Source organism: Schistocerca americana, chromosome 8 (assembly GCF_021461395.2).
Source record: "Schistocerca americana isolate TAMUIC-IGC-003095 chromosome 8, iqSchAmer2.1, whole genome shotgun sequence".
Taxonomy (NCBI): Eukaryota; Metazoa; Arthropoda; class Insecta; order Orthoptera; family Acrididae; genus Schistocerca; species Schistocerca americana.
Genome location: NC_060126.1, coordinates 81525214 through 81543722, shown reverse-complemented (window position 1 = coordinate 81543722; position 18509 = coordinate 81525214).

The window sequence follows — 18509 nt, the reverse complement described above, 5'->3', positions numbered from 1 at the left end:
CCATACATAAGTATTACATATTAGTTTTCACCCACCCCAATATGTGGTTGGGGGATTTGGATATAAAAACAAGTTCAGAGAAACAAAATTGAAACAACAACATTGAGTCATTAGATAAACTCTTGTCAAAAAGGGGAAAATAATTAAAAATATAACAGAATAATTTTGCTGCTTAGTACATGTGGAACATATATGGCCAACCCCCGCCCCCCTCTGAACACACAAAAATCTCACCATGAAAGAAAACGACAGAGGGTCTCTAAGCCAAACTTAATGAGGTAATCAGACACAAACAAGAGTAGTGTCACTGAGTAGTCACCAGACTGATGTGAATTATCCATCATCTTTAGAAAAACAATTCTGTTAATCATTTTAAAATAACAATAAAAATTTAGTAACAAATATTTGCAGAAGTTGACCTGTTGAAGGAACTCAAAAATTCTACTTAATCTCTCTAATTATTTTCCTTAAAGTCAGCAGACGTTTCTTTGCTAATCAAAGTTCGTGAGGATGAATGTGTGAGTAGCTTGGTAGAACATGGAAGTAATGAAATGCTTTCATAATGCTTAAAGACAGCCAACTGGCTGGTTACTGCCCAGTTAGCCATTTTGGGCACTCCCTCTGTCAGGTCTACTTTATCTGGTGTGTGGGTTCAGATGGGGAAGAAGTCACATATACAAAGGTTGACAGTCACTTCCCAATATGCAGTTTCTGTCAAGATGAGCAAGCAGGGTGAGAATAGATCTATGGTAGTAGGTGACCATGTAGCAGTGCTGAAGCAGGTAGCATGCATTGCATAGCATAGAATGATATCTTCAGTCTGTGTGGGATCCTCAGTTTCTCAAACCCTCAGCCAGGTGCCACTCCCCTCATACTACACTGTATGCATAAAAATCTTCCAGCAGGAGAATTATCAGTGAAAACTGAGCAATAACCTCTTAGAGGGTCTCACTGTCAAGGATCATGTGGTGGAAGACACTGTGACATTAAATAGGCATGTACCATCACAGCAACTGCCTATGCTGATGTGATTAAGGGTGCTGTAAAGGCTGATGTATGTCATTGACAAAAACTAGCCAGCCCGCATTTTGCTCTGTGATTGGTACTGTCTTCTCTTCAGTGGAGCCTATTGTCTACCATCACAGGAGTTTCAATAGGTTCAAAAATGTTCCTTGCAAACAGAGACGCAATGGTCTTTCCAGCACTATGAGCTTCACTTCCTCCATGTGAATTCTGTAACCCATTACATGGGTGCAATTTTATCTACTTTGTGTCTTCTACCCTTCTATTGTGACAGTGGGGCCGCACAGGATTAGCCAAGCAGTCTAAGGCACTGCAGTCATGGACTGTGTGGCTGATCCCGGTGGAGGTTCCAGTGGGCAACTGATCCGTGGGGTAGGAAAAGCAGGACTTACAGATGTGAATGTGGAAGCATCGGTGTTGTGTGGGTTGGGGAGTATTTGGCTTTTGGGTAGCAAGCCTACCACTAGAGTTTGACATTGAAACATTCTTCCATAATCTTCCAGTTGCCACATGACCACTACTCTTATTTCCTTATGACAAGATCACCTGGTGTGTTTGTGTTGGCTAGTGCGTATGTTTCTGTTGATGTTGTAAGCAGTGAGGAGCTGGTAATTATGATGATATGTAATCACTCAGCACTTGCTACGAATACTTTTATTCTTGCAACATATACACAATGGATGTAGCATAGAGCGCGAACTAAAGAGAATTTATCTGGCAAACAGGCAGTTCTTGCTGCAGTATAGGGCAGCAATATTATTGTGGGTTACAGCCAGTGGTTCGACATCCTCATACTGTCTTCACCACTGTAACAGCATAGGCCACAAATGCTGTGATTCGGTGACCTACAATTACTCTCTGAGTCCATTGAATGTGATTCCTTTCATTATTTTTTTCTTATTACAATCTTTCTCTGCTTGGAAAATAGGGTAATCATTTCTCAAATCTGACCAATGGGGTACATGCTGCCTGCTTCATGTGTGCCTCAATATATTTGCTGTAAGATGTCTTACCCTTGCAGGTCATTACCATAAGACCCAACTAGTGAAATTTAAAACATCACATGGTGCTGATGATGAATGCCCTAACCACTGCACACATTACTACCTGTGTTTACATACTGTGGTAAGTAAGAATGCTAAATCATAACAAATGTAACAGTTTTTCCAGGTCTTTATTGTTCCTACTAGTGACTTGTACTGCATCCATGATCCATTGATAAGCTGCTTCATATTTTAAAATCATGTCCATGAGGTCTCTACATATTACCCTTTCTACTATTTGGAGCATAGAAGCCAGCCTCACTGTTTTCTTTTCTATAAGTAGTATGCCATTAAACAGGCCCGTTAGTAAAGTATATTGTCAAAATTCCAACAACGGAAACTCCAGGGAAGGATATCAACAGTGTAGGAAAAGACACATTGCTGCTTACCATAAAGTTTATATGTTAAGTTGCAGACAGACACAATTAAAAGACACTTAAATACAAGCTTTTGCCACGGCCTTCATCAGATAAAGAGAAACACATCATTCATTCACACAAGCAAGCACATCTCACGCACACACGACCGCCACCTACAGCAGCTCTGCCAAAATGGGGGAGTTGGGGAAACCTTCTCAGAAGATCCCTCCCTTCTCCCATCATCAAAACCATATCATTAGATACTTGAGCCCTTGATAGTTTTATCATAGCTTTCAGATAATTATTTAAGAACTCTGAATCATTATAACTGTTTTTCATGTAACTGAGGTATTTAATGGCTCACGAGGATTTTTTAATATCTGCCGTTATCCATTGAGCCTCTCTTGTTTTCCCAGTGTTCTCCCCACTGCATCTCCCCCCCCCCCCCCCTCCCCGCCACCTCCCACGTCGATGAGAATATTTTCTACAAGACTGGAAACAAATCACCCTACTCACTATTCTATAACAGCTCCTGTATTTCTCACTCATGATTGAATTCGATAGAAGAATTAAGTTCAAATTTGTCAAGGACATGAGATTGGCTGTAAGTACACACACAGGATGATAAATTGTTTTGTGTTGTTGCCGCTGTTTATGTTCTGATTTAGAGATACAGTGGCAGAAGAATTAATTACTAATTGCTTTGATTTTGGAGAATCACATTATAAAGAATGTTTAGATATGTTTTTAAACGTTAGCAACTCAGAAATTGTATGCCTACATCACGTCTGTCTAACCAGAAACAAATACGATCTGTGTTGATAAAAATGAATTAAAACATTTAATTACTCTTTTCTGGTAAGAACAGACAGAATAGACACTACTGGAACTAACAGCTGCCTGTTTTAACGAAATTTAAATTATTAAGAATTATAAGATATATTAAGAATTATAAGATATATTAAGAATTATAAGATATTTTAATGTTTATGTAACGCAAAATTTCGGCCTACGTCGCGAGTATTGGGATTTCTATTAAACGAATTGCTTTTAAGAAAAACTGTTACTGAAAACGCTAAATATTCATTTTTGTGACAAGAACGGACACTACAGCAAGTATACAAAATAAGAGCTCCTACTCCTGCACCACCCACACAACAATTAAGTCACTACAGGTAAACTGAAAGTAGATCAATAAATAGTACGTAATTTTGAAGCGAATTGGTCGTTCCATTGAAGTATGTGGTAATTATAACAATAATTCATAGGTTGCAATATACCTACTTCTAACTTTATATACAGACGCAAATACTATATTAATGAAATACCTCGTGTGTCATGTATGGAAAATACGACTGTCTTCATAATGCTTTTGTTACCAGTATGATTTTTATATTCTTCATTTCTTTAGGTCTAATGAGTCAAGCTACATTTTATAAACATAGAGATATTGAGTCAACTGAGGACATTGTAAACAAGTAGGCCTGTCTATTATTATTAGATTATTGCTTCTATTCCGCAGCAGAATTTTTTGGATGTTTGAGATACAGAGAATAGAAACAAGACAGTGAAGCTAATGCAAATAGTACAAGCTGTTTGGTGGATAAAGCTTACATTTATGTCTGTACTGACATAATACAGTATTTTTACTGTGGTGTTCTGGTTTGTGTTTGTTCTGTGTCTTATAATCTGGAAAGATTTTTTTTGGATGAATAAAAGAAATAAACTCTGTTGCCATCTGCAGCATCGTAAGCTTTTATTACTGACATATGTAACTTTTCCAACCACATTATTTGCGAAGTGTAGTTTTCCCAAAAGATCACGTTCTATTAAGCGATTAATTTGATGGTAATTGGCTCACATTATAATTAACAGAGAGCACATTTGTACTTTGCTTTCATTTATTATTTTAAATCATTCATGATTTTTTGTTCCGCTAGTTGTAAATACCATTAGATACTAGTAATCAATTTTAAGTTATAGACACTTCTACTTCATCAATAACACACAGTTATAATCGTAGTCGTGTCTGTAAACGTTTACATTAATACCTGAAACTTAAAGTCTTTGCATTATACGTTGAAAATTGTTCATTTTCTAGTTCTCGTTCTAGGAGTAACATATCTGTGACGATGTGTATCGTTTTGCTCTGGTTGGGCAGAGCATCTTGCTGATCAGGGGTGGAGCTTAAGTGGGGTGGGCGGGGACTATGTGTTGGGATCTTGGCAGGTTTTAAGCTCATGTCTCTACAGGGCCGGGCACCCCACCCTGCAGCGACTCAGTGCGGAGTGGACCAATCAGCGCGAGCCGCCCCGGCACTGTCGGCACGCACAAGAGACCAACCATCGGTAGCTGCATCTAATCTGGCGAGCTCTGAGGACTTCCTGGAGCCAAGATTGCAGAGACCCGCCATTCCGTCGGCGCCCGATAAGATGGCGCACAACCGGAGTCCAGCGTAGCCGATGCGCACCATGTTGTCAACGGCAACGCCGACCACGTAGAAACTATGTTCTGCTGCATGGAGAAGATGATGCAGCAAATGTAATAGCTCTTGGCCGTAGTGCAGAGGGTTGCATCCGCCATCCAACCATGCAGCATCCATCATGTCTGAAGCCATAAGGGGAATAAAAGTCTGCGTCTTCAATGCCGAGAGGCTCATGAAGCAAGCAGGCGAATTTCGTCACCTCATCAGACGAAAAGATCGATGTATGTCTCATCACAGAAACATGGCTTAAACCTGGCATCCGACTCGTCGTAGGAAACTACGAATGCTACAGGGACGACAGGCCAACACATAGAGGCGTTACAGTCGCGTACGTACGGCGGACTCTTCGGCACCATTGCGCCCCAACACCTGATCTCGCAACAGCGGAAGCGACTGCCGTATGAGTGGAGACGGCACACGGCACCGTCACATTCATCACTGTCTACAGACCGCCTAAAGAGCACTACTATCTGGCAACTTCAACAAGTTGTTGTCTCTCCCGGCAAAATCTTACTGGGGGGAGGTTTCAACACTAAACATGCGGTATGGAATAGCAGGACAACCAACACAAGTAGACGTCGACTACTCCACGTAGCAGAATGACACGAAGAAGTTGTCATTAGCCCAGATGGCCGGACAATCTATCCACGAAACCGGGGCCACCCAGATATCACTATGATGAAGGGCGCCCGCCAGCACGCCACGCCCGGTACGCAGCCAAAGGTGTCCTCCGACCACATACCGGTCATATTTGACCTTGACGCCAACGCTCTCCCAAGACAGTGGAGAGGTCTGGACCTACGCAACATCAGCTGGGACGATTTTCGCAATGCCGTCGCCGAATCCCTTGAGGCCACACCAGATGCAGTGGAACACGGAGCAGATGCAGCACTACACCACGTCAGTCGATAGCCGACGCCCCGTCTGCTGCCACACCGGTTAGAGACGCCGACAACATCGACTGCCGGCCACACCCTCTCCCACGACACATCCGAGAGGCTATCACGCAGAAGAACCGCTTACAGCGCGAGAGGCAAAGGACAAGGAACCCAGCTCAACAGAATGTGCCACCACATGAAGGCCAACGTAGACAAACACTGCAACCAGGAGTGGGCGCGCAAAACAGAACAGGTTAACGTCAAAGGCAGCTCAGCCTGGAGAGCTGTAAAAGGCTACCTACGTCGCATGCAAAAAATTCCGCCGCTTCAAGTGAGAGCTGAATTCGTGAGCGAGCCGAACACGAAGGCAGAAGCCCTAGCGGACGCGTTCGCCGCGAATTTCACGCCGGTCAATGACCCAGTAGACGCCGCCCACATCTGGCTGGTAGACGAGCGCCTCCCCATCTTCCTCGATGCAGGAAATGACCCATCTTCCTCGATGCAGGAAATGACGAAGCAGTAGATGCCATCCCGCCGATTTACTCCGACGAAGTCAAGCTCCAACTTCACCGCCTAAATGGAAAAAAGCACGGACATGGCAGCCGACATCCTCGAGTCTATATTCAATCAGGTGCTGCTCAGCAAGCAGTTCCTGTCATGCTGGAAGCGAGCTGAAGTAGTAGACCTCCCCAAGCCAGGGAAGGACATCAGAAGGGCAAAGAACTCTAGGCCAATCAGACTGCTTCCGGCACTGTCAAAGGTTTTTGAACGCCTGTATCTGGTCCGCCTGCAGGCGCACATCGAGGCAGAACAACTCGAGCCAAAGGAACAGTTTGGATTTAGGAGTTAACACGCCACAACGCACCAGCTGCTGCGCCTAACAGAGGAGGCGTTCGGTGCCATCGACCGACGCGAGTATTTCGGCGTTCTCCTGCTCGACGTGTCGCGTGCCTTCAACTCCACACTGGCGACGCACACTTCGCTGGCCGGACCTGCTGAGATGGCCAGCAGATGATGCTGCTATGCCTAATTAATACTCAACGCTATGTGGGAATGACGTAGCACCAAGACACACCTGCTGCAAAAAAAAAAAAACACCACAGCATCATCATCTACTAAGCCCACGAAGCAGGGCAACCTAAAAACCAGAAGCTTACCAATAAGAAGAATCGAAAAGGACACTGAAGTCCTACATTTTGAAGGCAAGTTAGAGAACTTCTACCAGCACTTCAGCCACACTACAGTAGTGTCCACTTAGTGAGAACACTACACCATCATGCAAAGTGAGATTCAGCAGAGACTCTCATCACTCGAGTTAGCGATGCTGAGCGAGGCGGACGCACGTGCCGAGCGCTCCGCTCCCGAGCCCGCTAACATGCGTACGACTGCTCTGGTGGACAGGGCCGCGTCTCTGCACGCTACTGGTATCGAGTCGAGTACGCCAGGGGCGCTACCGAGGGTCTCTGATAGTACCCCTCCCCCAACGAGAGTCGACGGTAGTGATATAAACCATGTTCATGCTTTCCACCTCGGTGAGTCAGTGCTAACGATTACTCGCGGGTGTCGTGAATCGGAGCAGCAGCCTGCGGACGTCCCCATCACGCAACAGGACAGCGACGGAGCACTCCAGCTCACCGTCGGACTTTTGCCGAATGCACCTGCTGTCTCTCTCGGCAATGACACCGAGAGTGAAGACGAGGAGATGCAGACAGAGCAAGGTGTACAACTACGGCTTCACTGCAGCTAAGAAGACTGAGAAAGCCACGAAACAGCCAGCAACAGCTATGACGCACTCAGTGATTCAGTTTGGAAAACTACTGAATTCAGCGTGGGCTAAATCAGCCACCGTCGAAAATATTACAAGCGGCTTCAAGGCATGCGAAATAATTCCACTGAATATGTCTGCTTTCCATGACTATGCTTTTTTGTCAGAAGTTGAGTCAGTGCCAACAAATATAGGAACTGAATCTGTAAAGGTGCGTTTACATTGAGCTCAGTACATGTTTTTGTTTGGAACATTGTGTGCAACTTGTTCCCTCAACATGTTGACAGCATTGTTCGTTGTTCGCATTCCCGTTTACACTACAGACCAACATTTCTACGTATTCGCATAGTCTGCTGCGTTGAACTGATACGTTAGTTTGTGTACTCGCATCAAGAGATACGCTATGAGAAGTGAAGAGGAAGAAGGAATGTCATTTGGCGCTGCATTAATAATACTTAACGAAATAAACAGACGAAGAAAACGATGTAGTCGTCGTCGGTGGACCAAAACATACTATAGAAGACATGTTTTCTGAGGTGAATTTGGAAGACAGTTCTGGCTTTCGCAACTTCGGTGGGATGTTGCTGTCAGATTTTGAAATGTTGTTGAATATTATAGGACCAGTTGTTTCAAAGGAAGTCACAAATTTCAGAAAAGCAATCCCTGTGAACCAAAGTCTTGCTGTTACTCTTGGTTTCCTGGCATCAGGAGACTCCTATCAAAGCCAGCCATATCTCAAATAGTTCCATATCATCCAGGAGACGTAGATATTTAAATCCAAACCACTTTGTTTCGTAAAGTGTGTCAGTACCACATCCGGATTTTTTACTTTTCTCTATTTTTCTTTTCTCTCGTTGGTACTGAGACAAGATTTTTTTTTTATTACGTCACTGTTGCTGGTGCAAAGTGCTGGAGCAACTTTTTGTAATGAAACATGTTTGATTTTAGTATTTTTGTAACCTGCACAACGTACATTCCACAGGCACTCCTCTGCCTCATAGAGCAACATCAGATGGAAAATTTCGTCTCGTGACCATTCCATTTAAAAAAAAATGAAGGGACATAAAATAAATGCACCACTACACTCCAGGAAAACAAACACAAAAACACTCGCTCAGAGCAAACGAACACTAGCGCTGCGTAGCGAAATTTAGTGGTAGCAGGCTACGAACAATGTTTCTTTAATCTCTACAGACACAGCCATGGAACACTGATTTTGTGTTGCGAACATCGGTAGTCCATTACTAGCCACGAACAATGTTGCGAACAGTGTTGTGAACAATGTTGCGACCTCAGTGTAAACGCGCCTTAAGTTGGCAAGAACTATGTCCATTACATGAAGTCATTAAAGATCACCGAACTCACGTTGAGCGAACAGTGGGGCTGAACAAAAATTACTGACAAGGCACAATGCATCTTGTAGAGGGTATAGTATGGACATATTGGAATAATTAATGTCGGCTGATGGTTTTGAAGTAATTCACGTGACATGAAAACTTTGTGGAAATGCATAGATTTACTGGAGGCTAGTTTATCCCAGTGAAGAATTCAGAGTTGACCGCAGCCAGGTGGCGGCGTGCGGCCGGGGAGTGGCGAAGGGAAGCGACAATAGGCAGCTTAGGATGGCTCAAACTCTGAGAAAGTGGTAACGGGGCACAGCCTCCAGCTTCCTTAAGATGAGTGACAGTGGGGGGGGGGGGGGAGGGGTGTTTGACCCTCGTCCGGTTTTCAGTGAAACACGTGAGAAAGCTGTGCAAAGCTACGGTGGAGCGGTCAACAGCGGCTGAAATATGCGTGTTCGTGACTATACTTCAGACTCTGCGGACCATGAATTCAGCATGAAGTTCCTAAATCAGGTGAAGAGCGGCAGAATGAAATACACCGGCCTCCAATGGGAACGTAGGACCAAGGAATTTGAAGTACTCTCCTGGGAGTCAGAACCTTGATGGGTGGCCTGGGAGGAGCTAAATAGCAGAAGTTGAGAGGAAGGGAAATTTTGTGGGAATTTGTTCACTTCACACAGCAGGCATTGGTCGTCGTCGGGAAGTGACGCATAATTAACACGACTTGTGCTGCAATTGGCATAAGTGATTTTGCCGGAGGGGAAACCAAGGCGAAGAGCAGCCTGGCAGAAGTCTCCGTAGAGGTCTTCCATTCCCATCTTGCCTAGAGTGCGGACGTGGCATTCTTTACTAAGCTTGCCTGAGAGAGAGTGAACATCTCTGCAGTTTATGGCTTAGCAAACAGCACATTTGAGCCTGGAGATAGAAAGTTTTCATTCAGCTATGTACTGAGCAAGATGAGTGAATAGACAAGCATAGCCTTGCAGCACCACGAGACCGGCCGACGTCCGCACAACAACAACGCCCTGCCACGGTCAATTCAGTGATATTGCGCCAGCTCCGGCTTGAGTTAGGCCAGTGGTTAATTTGTTTGATCACGTCGGCGAAGTTTCCACGAGGGTTTCATGGGCCTTGTATTGTAGAGTTCTTCTCGCACTTCGCATTATGCCTGGGTCAGACGATATGAATTAATTTTGATCTATCGCGCTTTACTCCACGTAAACGCAATTTATTGCCACTGCCTGTTAGGAGAGTCATGTAATGTGATGATGGAAAGTCTTGAGTTAAAATAAATTTGTGCTAATTGACTGCATCTGTTTTCAATCAAGTAGTTGAAATCCCAAGTCACTTTCTTAATTAATTTTATGTTCAACATTTGCATCTGGTGCTCAATAGCTGAATATAACATCAATGTGCACCCCTTTTTAATTAAAAGGGATCAACTCTGAATCAATTAATGTCAACACTGCCACCGCAATTCAATCAGGAGTCACAGGGCCTTATTACTTTCTTTGCATTATCCGATATTGCGGCAGTTTTGCACTCTCTGTTGATATGTTAGTCAATTAGCTGGGGTGAACACACGCCGAAACCAGATAAGTGACAGGTGGGGTGTTACAAATCTAGCACTCAAGCCAACCAACAAGTTCACGGCTCATCAACAAACCTAGTGACCCCAAGCACGTCAAAAGAGCTGAGTTCCTCCGCCGACACAACTTCAAGCACCACTCCTATGAAACCTGAGACTTCTATGATTACCACATCAAAACCAACAACTCTGATGTCTAAGCAAACACCAACAAAGCTTCTGGAAGAAATATCACCTGTTCCTTCTAATGACAAAACACCGAATGTCAAGAGGAACACAACAACTGTCTCCAAAGTGCAAAACTCTGTTGAAAATCTCAAAGGTGTAAGGGGAAAGAGAGATGAGGAAAGAAAGGCAACAGAAAAAAGGGACCAAAAACTACCAACAAAGCAGAGCACTAGGGAGGAGAAAAAGAGACCCAAGAAACGACAAAAGAAAAACGCTGCAAACAGTCCAGCATGTTCATCAGATGCAGAAAGCTGCAACACTGAAGACTTTGTAGAAGATACTGAAAATAGCTTTGACGAACGGGGTGAAGATGAATGTGTGGGGTATGGTGAAATGTATTACAAAACCAACAAAAATGGCGATTGGATTCAGTGTAGTTCCTGTTCACGATGGTCACATGAATGTTGTTCATCATTTGCTAATAAGTGTAATAGCTGTGGTAGGAGAAAAATATCCTAAAGTTTGCACAAAATCTACAAATCAATGAAAATCCATTGTTCACTTACTATTTACAAAAAAACTGATAAAAGTTTTTGGTCTGAAATGTCTTACTGTAGGAGAGAGTGGGGCTAGTTGATACGTGGGCAAGTTGATACATATGGGACTGTGAGCTAACACGCGTGCGCAGGGTGGGCATGAGTGAGTAGAGGCTGTTGTTTACCGCGACGCAGTGCCACATGGCGTCCAGCTGTCAACAGAGTACTCTACGCGTTTTTATTGTTGAAATTGTGTTTTCATGAGTAGAAAGTAATTGTTGGCTAGTGTGTTTGAGTTGGTGTACCAGTAAGAGGATATTCTTCAGGAAGTTGATTGTTGGCACAGTTAAACACCTGTTTCTTGGTAAGAATTTCATGATTCTTTCATCTTTCTAGACTTTATATTTTAGAGACTTAAGTTTGACTTACGAGGCACTTATTCAATGGGGCAAGTTGATACACATATCTGGGGCAAATTGATACAGTGTATCAACGTACCCCAATATTGTAAAAGTAAAAATTAGAGTTTTGTCTTTTCTTACAGAAACATGGTGCGGAAATTATACCAGGAAGACAGATCGAGGGAAAGTCCCAAATGAGAGCTTTGAAAAAGCCTATGAAGCCATCAAGACCAAAACTATGTCTTTGCGGGAAGCAGCTGTAGCCTTTGAGATCGACAAAATGACATTGTTTAAATTTATAAGAAAAAAAGATGAATCGCAAGGTCAAATGGTTACAATGCGGTATGGCAAACCAAGACCAATTTTTCCAGACCAACTCAAAGAGTATATAATACACTCTTCTGAAATCTACTACGGACTTCCACCACAATACATCAAAGTTTTAGCTTACGAACTTGCTGTGGCTAATCGGAATATCATTACATTGCCTGATTCATGGATTAACCATAAAATGGCTACAGAGGACTGGTTTAGCTTATTTATGAAAAGATACCCTCAACTATCACTCAGGGAGCCTGAGGCTACGAGCCTTAGTGGCGCTCCCAGTTTTAATAAAGTCAATGTTGATCTATTTTTTGACAATTTGAAGAGTACTTTAGATAAATACAATTTTGAACCTAAGGATATTTGGAATGTCGATGAGACCAGTGTGCAAACAGTTCAGAGACCAAACTAAATCGTTGCTCAGAAAGGAGTACACCAAGTAGGGAAAGCTACGTCAGCGGAAAGGGGGCAGACTGTCACTATGGTTTTGGCTGTCAGTGCCATCGGCAACTCAGTTCCTCCGATGTTCATATTTCCAAGAGCCCCCCTGCGGGTTCAGGGGTAAGAATAGGCCCGCGGTATTCCTGCCTGTCGTAAGAGGCGACTAAAAGGAGTCTCAAACGTTTCGGCCTTCTGTGATGGTCCCCTCTTGGGTTTGACCTATTTTTTTTCCAAATTTCCGTTGTCAGTGCGTGCCATTTGGGGAAGGACACCTTATGTGGTGTTTTTCTATTGGTCCATCATGCTCCGCCATCTTGCATGTTACCTATTGTCGTGTGGGGGGGGACTACGCCCAACATCTTCTGGGTTGTCTCCTTCTCGCCTTGTGCGCACTCTTCTTCTTAGCGCCTACGACAACTGTGGACCCTTTCAACACCTAAAATCCAGCACGGTAGCCAGTCCGTTGTGGTGGGGTCGTCATGTACCCTCTTGGTGGTAGCCCCCTGACCACGCAGGGATCGCACTACAGATGCCAGAGCTGTTTCCTCCCCATGCATGCCAAGGAGTATGTGCCCATCTAGTCTGGGGCACGGGGACTCCGGGCAACGGGATATCGGCCAGGTACCCGTTGCTTTGGCTGGGTGGCGCCCTTGGGGAGAGCCCTCGTTCGGAGTAGGTGGCATCTGGGCGGATGTGGCGCAATGAAGCGCAATAAATCACACCAAGCTGGTGGTCGCACGGCCACCAGCGTCTCTAAGCGAGGTAGAGTCGACTTCGATGCTGCGCAATATGACCCTCAGACGTTCCCCTCATTGGCTGCGCCATGGGAGGGACGCCGATCTAGTGCCAAGCGGGAGCCTTACGTACCGCAATACCTTGTCTGCAGCAGGACTGATGGTGACTCCTTTCTTCCGACGAAGCCTATGTTTTTTGTGGAACACCTGGAGGATAAGTTTGGGGAAGTGGCGGGGTTGTCGAAAATGAGGAATGGGTCCATCCTCCTCAAGACGTCCTCCCCAGCCCAGTCACGAGCGTTGCTCTTGTGTGATAAGCTGGGTGACGTCCCTGTTACCGTCACTCCCCACAGTAGCTTAAATATGGTCCAGGGGATTATTTACCATCGTGACCTCTTGTTGCAATCCGATGACGAGCTGAGAGCCGACTTGGAACGATGTGGTGTGCATTTTGTCCGTCGTGTCCATCGCGGACCCAAGACAAACAGGGTGGCCACCGGTGCCTTTATCTTGGCCTTCGAGGGTGATGTCTTGCCCGAGAAGGTCAAGGTGATGGTTTACCGTTGCGACGTCAAGCCATACGTGCCTCCCCCGATGCGGTGCTTCCAGTGCTGGAAGTTTGGGCATATGTCCTCCCGTTGCCCATCCCGCGCTACATGTCGAGATTGCGGACGCCCCTCTCATCCTGATTCTCCATGTGCGCCTCCGCCTGTATGTGTCAACTGTGGGGAGCACCACTCTCCATGCTCGCTGGATTGCCCCGTTCTTCATAAGGAGCGGAAGATAATGGAATTTAAGACCCTGGACCGGCTTACTTATCGAGAGGCTAAACAGAAATATGAAAGGTTGTATCCAGCTTCCATTCGAACATCTTATGCTGCAGCCACGTTATCGTCGCCCACGCGAGCGACGGTTGTCGCTTCATCTGTGCCGCCTTCAGTGGGCCCTCGGGGCCATGTATCTCTGTCTGCCCCCCTCGTGCCTGGGGGCAAGCCTTCCTCTGTTGCCTCTATAGCAGTTGGGGGCAAACCCTCTTCTGTCGCTCCCCCCACGCTTACTTCGGGAGTGACATCTGCTCCACAACCGGGAGGCTAGATTCCTCCCTCCCTCCTCCTCCGCCGGCGTTGCCTCCGCCGGTTCCTCTCTCGCGGAAGGGGTCCCTCGGGGCTCTCCCTTCCTCCGTTTCTTCTCCTTCCCAGCCAGATGTCAGCCAGTGGCTGAAGGTTCCGCCACCTGCTGGTCGTAGGGCTTCTGCGTCGTCGTCAGCCTCCGACGCTCCTTCCGAGAAGCTCTCCCAGCCCTCTCACCCTAAGGGCCGACGTGAGAAGAAGGAACGGCATGTGTCCAAGAAGAAGGACGTTCCGGCGGTTTCAGCACCGCCTGCTGTACATAATCCTGGCTCCGGGGATGAGGTGGAGATCCTCGCTTCTGCCGCGGATCTCGCCCTCACAGAACCCTTGGGGGCCTCTCCTATGGACTCAGCTGACTCTCCCCTGGTGGCGGCGGTTGGCTCTGAAGCGCTGTCTGCCTCTTAGTCGCATTCATGCCCTTCCAGTCTGTTCCTGCTTCCATTCTCCAATGGAACTGCGGCGGTTATTTCCGCCACCTGCCTGAGCTCCGGATGCTTCTGAGTGATTCCCCCGTTCTCTGCCTTGCTCTGCAGGAAACTTGGTTTCCTGCACTGCGGACCCCCGCCCTTCGCGGTTATCGGGGATACTATAAGAACCGTGCTGCCTGTCAACGAGCGTCAGGTGGGGTTTGCCTCTTTGTTCACCACTCTGTCTGTAGCTCGCCAGGACCCCTTCAGACGCCTTTAGAGGCAGTTGCTGCCAGGGTTGAGCTCTCGCCGGCTATTACTATTTGCTCTGTTTACATTCCTCCGGATGGGGAGCTCCCCCGACATGTCTTGGCAACGCTGCTGGCTCAACTCCCGCCACCATAGCTGCTTCTGGGCGATTTCAATGCCCACAACCCCCTCTGGGGTGGGACTGTCTCTGATGACCGCGGTCGGGCCGTGGAGCATTTGTTGGCTCAGCTCGACCTTAGCCTCTTGAACACCGGTGCTCCCACGCATTTCAGTGTTGCCCATGGCTCGTTCTCGGCCATCGATCTCTCTCTTTGCAGCCCCGGACTTGTCCCATCCCTCCACTGGAGGGTGCACCCTGACCTGTGCGGTAGTGACCATTTTCCCATCTATTTGTCACTACCCCAGTGTCGTTCTTCTGGGCGCCTGCCCCGCTGGGCTCTCCACAGGGCAGATTGGCCGGCTTTTACTTCTGCTGCAGCCATTGAGTCTCCCCCACAGGGTGACATTGACGAGGTGGTCCGTGTTTTAACCACGTCCATCATTTCAGAGGCCGAGGCTGCCATCCCCCGCTCTTCTGGCCTCCCTCGGAGGAAGGCTGTCCCCTGGTGGTCGCCGGAGATTGCTGAGGCTATTCGCGACCGTAGGTGGGCTCTCCAGCGTCATAGGCGGCACCCGTCTCTGGAGACCCTCATCGCCTTTAAGAGGCTCCGTGCCTTCGCCCGTCGTCTTATTGCACAGCGTAAGCAGGAGTGCTGGGAGAGGTATGTCTCCTCCCTGGGCTCCCGTGTCTCCTCCTCGCTCGTGTGGTCCCGGATCCGGCGGATTTCTGGATCCCAGACCCCTATGGGTGTCCGTGGGCTCTCCTTGGACGGCGCTGTCTGCACGGACGCTGCCGCCATTGCTGAACGGCTTGCCGCGCACTTTGCTCAGAGCTCTGCGACTGCATCCTATCCCCCCGCCTTTCGCTCTCTAAAGGAGCGAGCCGAGCGGACGCCGTTCTCATTCCACTCGCGTCATTCTGAACAATACAATGCTCCTTTCAGCGAGAGGGAATTCCTCGCTGCCCTCGCCGATTGCCCTGATACAGCACCAGGACCAGACTGCATCCACGCGCAGATGCTGAAGCATCTCTCCAGGGACTGCCAGAGACACATTCTCGCGATATTTAATCGCTTTTGGAGCGAAGGCGTGTTCCCGTCGCAATGGCGAGAGGGTGTTATTGTCCCCATCTTGAAGCCCGGTGCGGACCCACTGGCGGTGGACAGCTATCGTCCCATTACCCTCACCAACGTTTTGTGCAAATTGCTCGAACGTATGGTGGGGCGGCGTTTGTGTTGGGTCCTTGAGTCGCGCGGTCTCCTCGCTCCATCCCAGGGTGGCTTCCGTCGGGGCCGGTCTGCAGTGGACAATTTGGTGCGGCTGGAATCTGCTGTCCGTACGGCCTTTGCCCGACGCCAGCATCTCGTTGCTGTATTTTTCGATCTGCGGAAGGCGTATGACACCACATGGAGGCATCACATCCTCGCCACGTTGCATGAGTTGGGTCTTCGTGGTTGGCTCCCGGCTTTTCTTCAAAGCTTTTTATTGCGCCGCTCTTTCCGGGTGCAAGTCGGTGCCACCTCTAGTTCCTCTCATATACAGGAAAATGGGGTCCCGCAGGGCTCGGTGTTGAGCGTCTCCTTATTTTTAGTGGCCATTAATGGTCTGGCTGCAGCAGTGGGGTCGTCGGTGTCTCCTTCTTTGTATGCCGACGACTTCTGCATCTCATTTAGCTCCACGACTACGGGAGTCGCCGAACGCAGGTTGCAAGTCGCCGTTCGCAAGGCAGCATCATGGGCTCTGACTCATGGTTTTCAGTTCTCTGCTGCCAAGACTCGAGTTATGCACTTCTGCAGGCGTCGGACGGTCCACCCTCATCCTGCACTTTACCTCGACGGCCACCAGCTTGCAGTGGTGGACACTTACTGCTTCTTGGGACTTGTGTTTGATGCCCGGCTCACATGGGTTCCTCATGTTACTCAGCTGAAGCAAAAATGCTGGCGGCACCTCAACGCCCTCCGCTGCCTTAGCCACACGTCTTGGGGTGCAGATCGCTGCACGCTGCTGCGATTGTACAGAGCTCTTGTGCAGTCCCGGCTTGATTATGGGAGCCTGGCCTATGGGTCTGCGTCACCCTCAGTGTTGAAGTTGTTAGACCCCATACACCACTGTGGGGTTCGGCTTGCAACTGGCGCTTTTCGCACTAGTCCCGTGGATAGTCTACTGGTGGAGGCCGGGGTTCCCCCGCTGCGGATTCGCCGCCATCGTCTGCTCGCCGACTATGCTGTCCACGTACATTGCTCGCCAGGCCATCCCAATCGTCGCCTGCTTTTCCCTGCCATGGTCCTCCATCTGCCCGAACGGCGACCTAGGTCTGGGCTTTCCGTAGCCGTCCGTGTCCAGTCCTTGCTGTCAGAACTGGGGTCATTCCCTCTTCTGCCTCCCTTCCGGGTCCGTACACCTACGCCTCCCTGGTGTTTGTCCCGGCCGTCTGTCCATCTAGATTTGGCACAGGGACCTAAGGACTCGGTTCCGCCTGTGGCCCTCCGTCACCGTTTTCTTGCGCTCCTCGAATCATTTCCGGGCTGTGAGCCTGTCTACACTGATGGTTCCCTTGTTGATGGTCGCACTGCCTATGCCTTTGCTCACTCTGCCCATGTTGAGCAACGCTCCTTGCCGGCTGGCTGCAGTATTTTTACTGCAGAGCTGGTGGCCATCTTTCGCGCTCTTGAGCATATGCGTTCTTGCTCAGCTGCGTCCATCGTCATCTGCAGTGACTCCCTGAGCAGCCTCCAAGCCATCGACCGCTGCTATCCCTCTTCTCCTCTGGTGTCCTCTATTCGGGAGTCTGTTTCCACCATTACCCACTCTGGTCGTTCGGTGGTTTTTGTTTGGACGCCAGGTCACGTTGGCATCCCGGGGAACGAACGTGTTGACAGGCTGGCCAAAGGGGCGATAGACGCCCCAGCTTTGGAGATCGGCCTTACGGCTCGCGACCAGCAGCTGGTGTTGCGCCGTAAGGTGCTTGGGATGTGGGCTGCTGAGTGGCGTGGCATGACAGCCCCGAATAAACTGCGGGCTGTCAAGGAGACGACCGCTGTGTGGCGTTCCTCCCTGCGGGCTTCTCGCAGGGACTCGGTGGTCCTGTGTCGGCTGCGCATCGGCCATACGTACCTGACGCACGGCCATCCGTTGCGTCAGAAGGATCCCCCCGTGTCGGTGTGGGTCCCGGCTGACGGTCGACCACATTTTGCTGGAGTGTCCTCGATTGCGCACACTCCGGCAATCTTTTAATCTCCCGGGCACTTTGGCTTTGGTTTTATCCGACGATGCCTCCATGGCTGATGACGTTTTAAATTTTATCCGTGGTAGTCCGTTTTATGGTTCGATTTAGGGAGGTCCTGCACCTTTCCCTTTCTGTGTCTTTTTTCCTTGTGTCTGTTGCTGTTCTGGTGTGCCGTGAGATGGTTGACTCTTTCCCTTTTTTGTTCTCGTGGTCGGTCAACCAGTCTCCGGCCATCTTCCTTTCTTCTGTTTCTTTCTGTCTGGTGTTCCTCTGTCCTATTCTTGTCTGT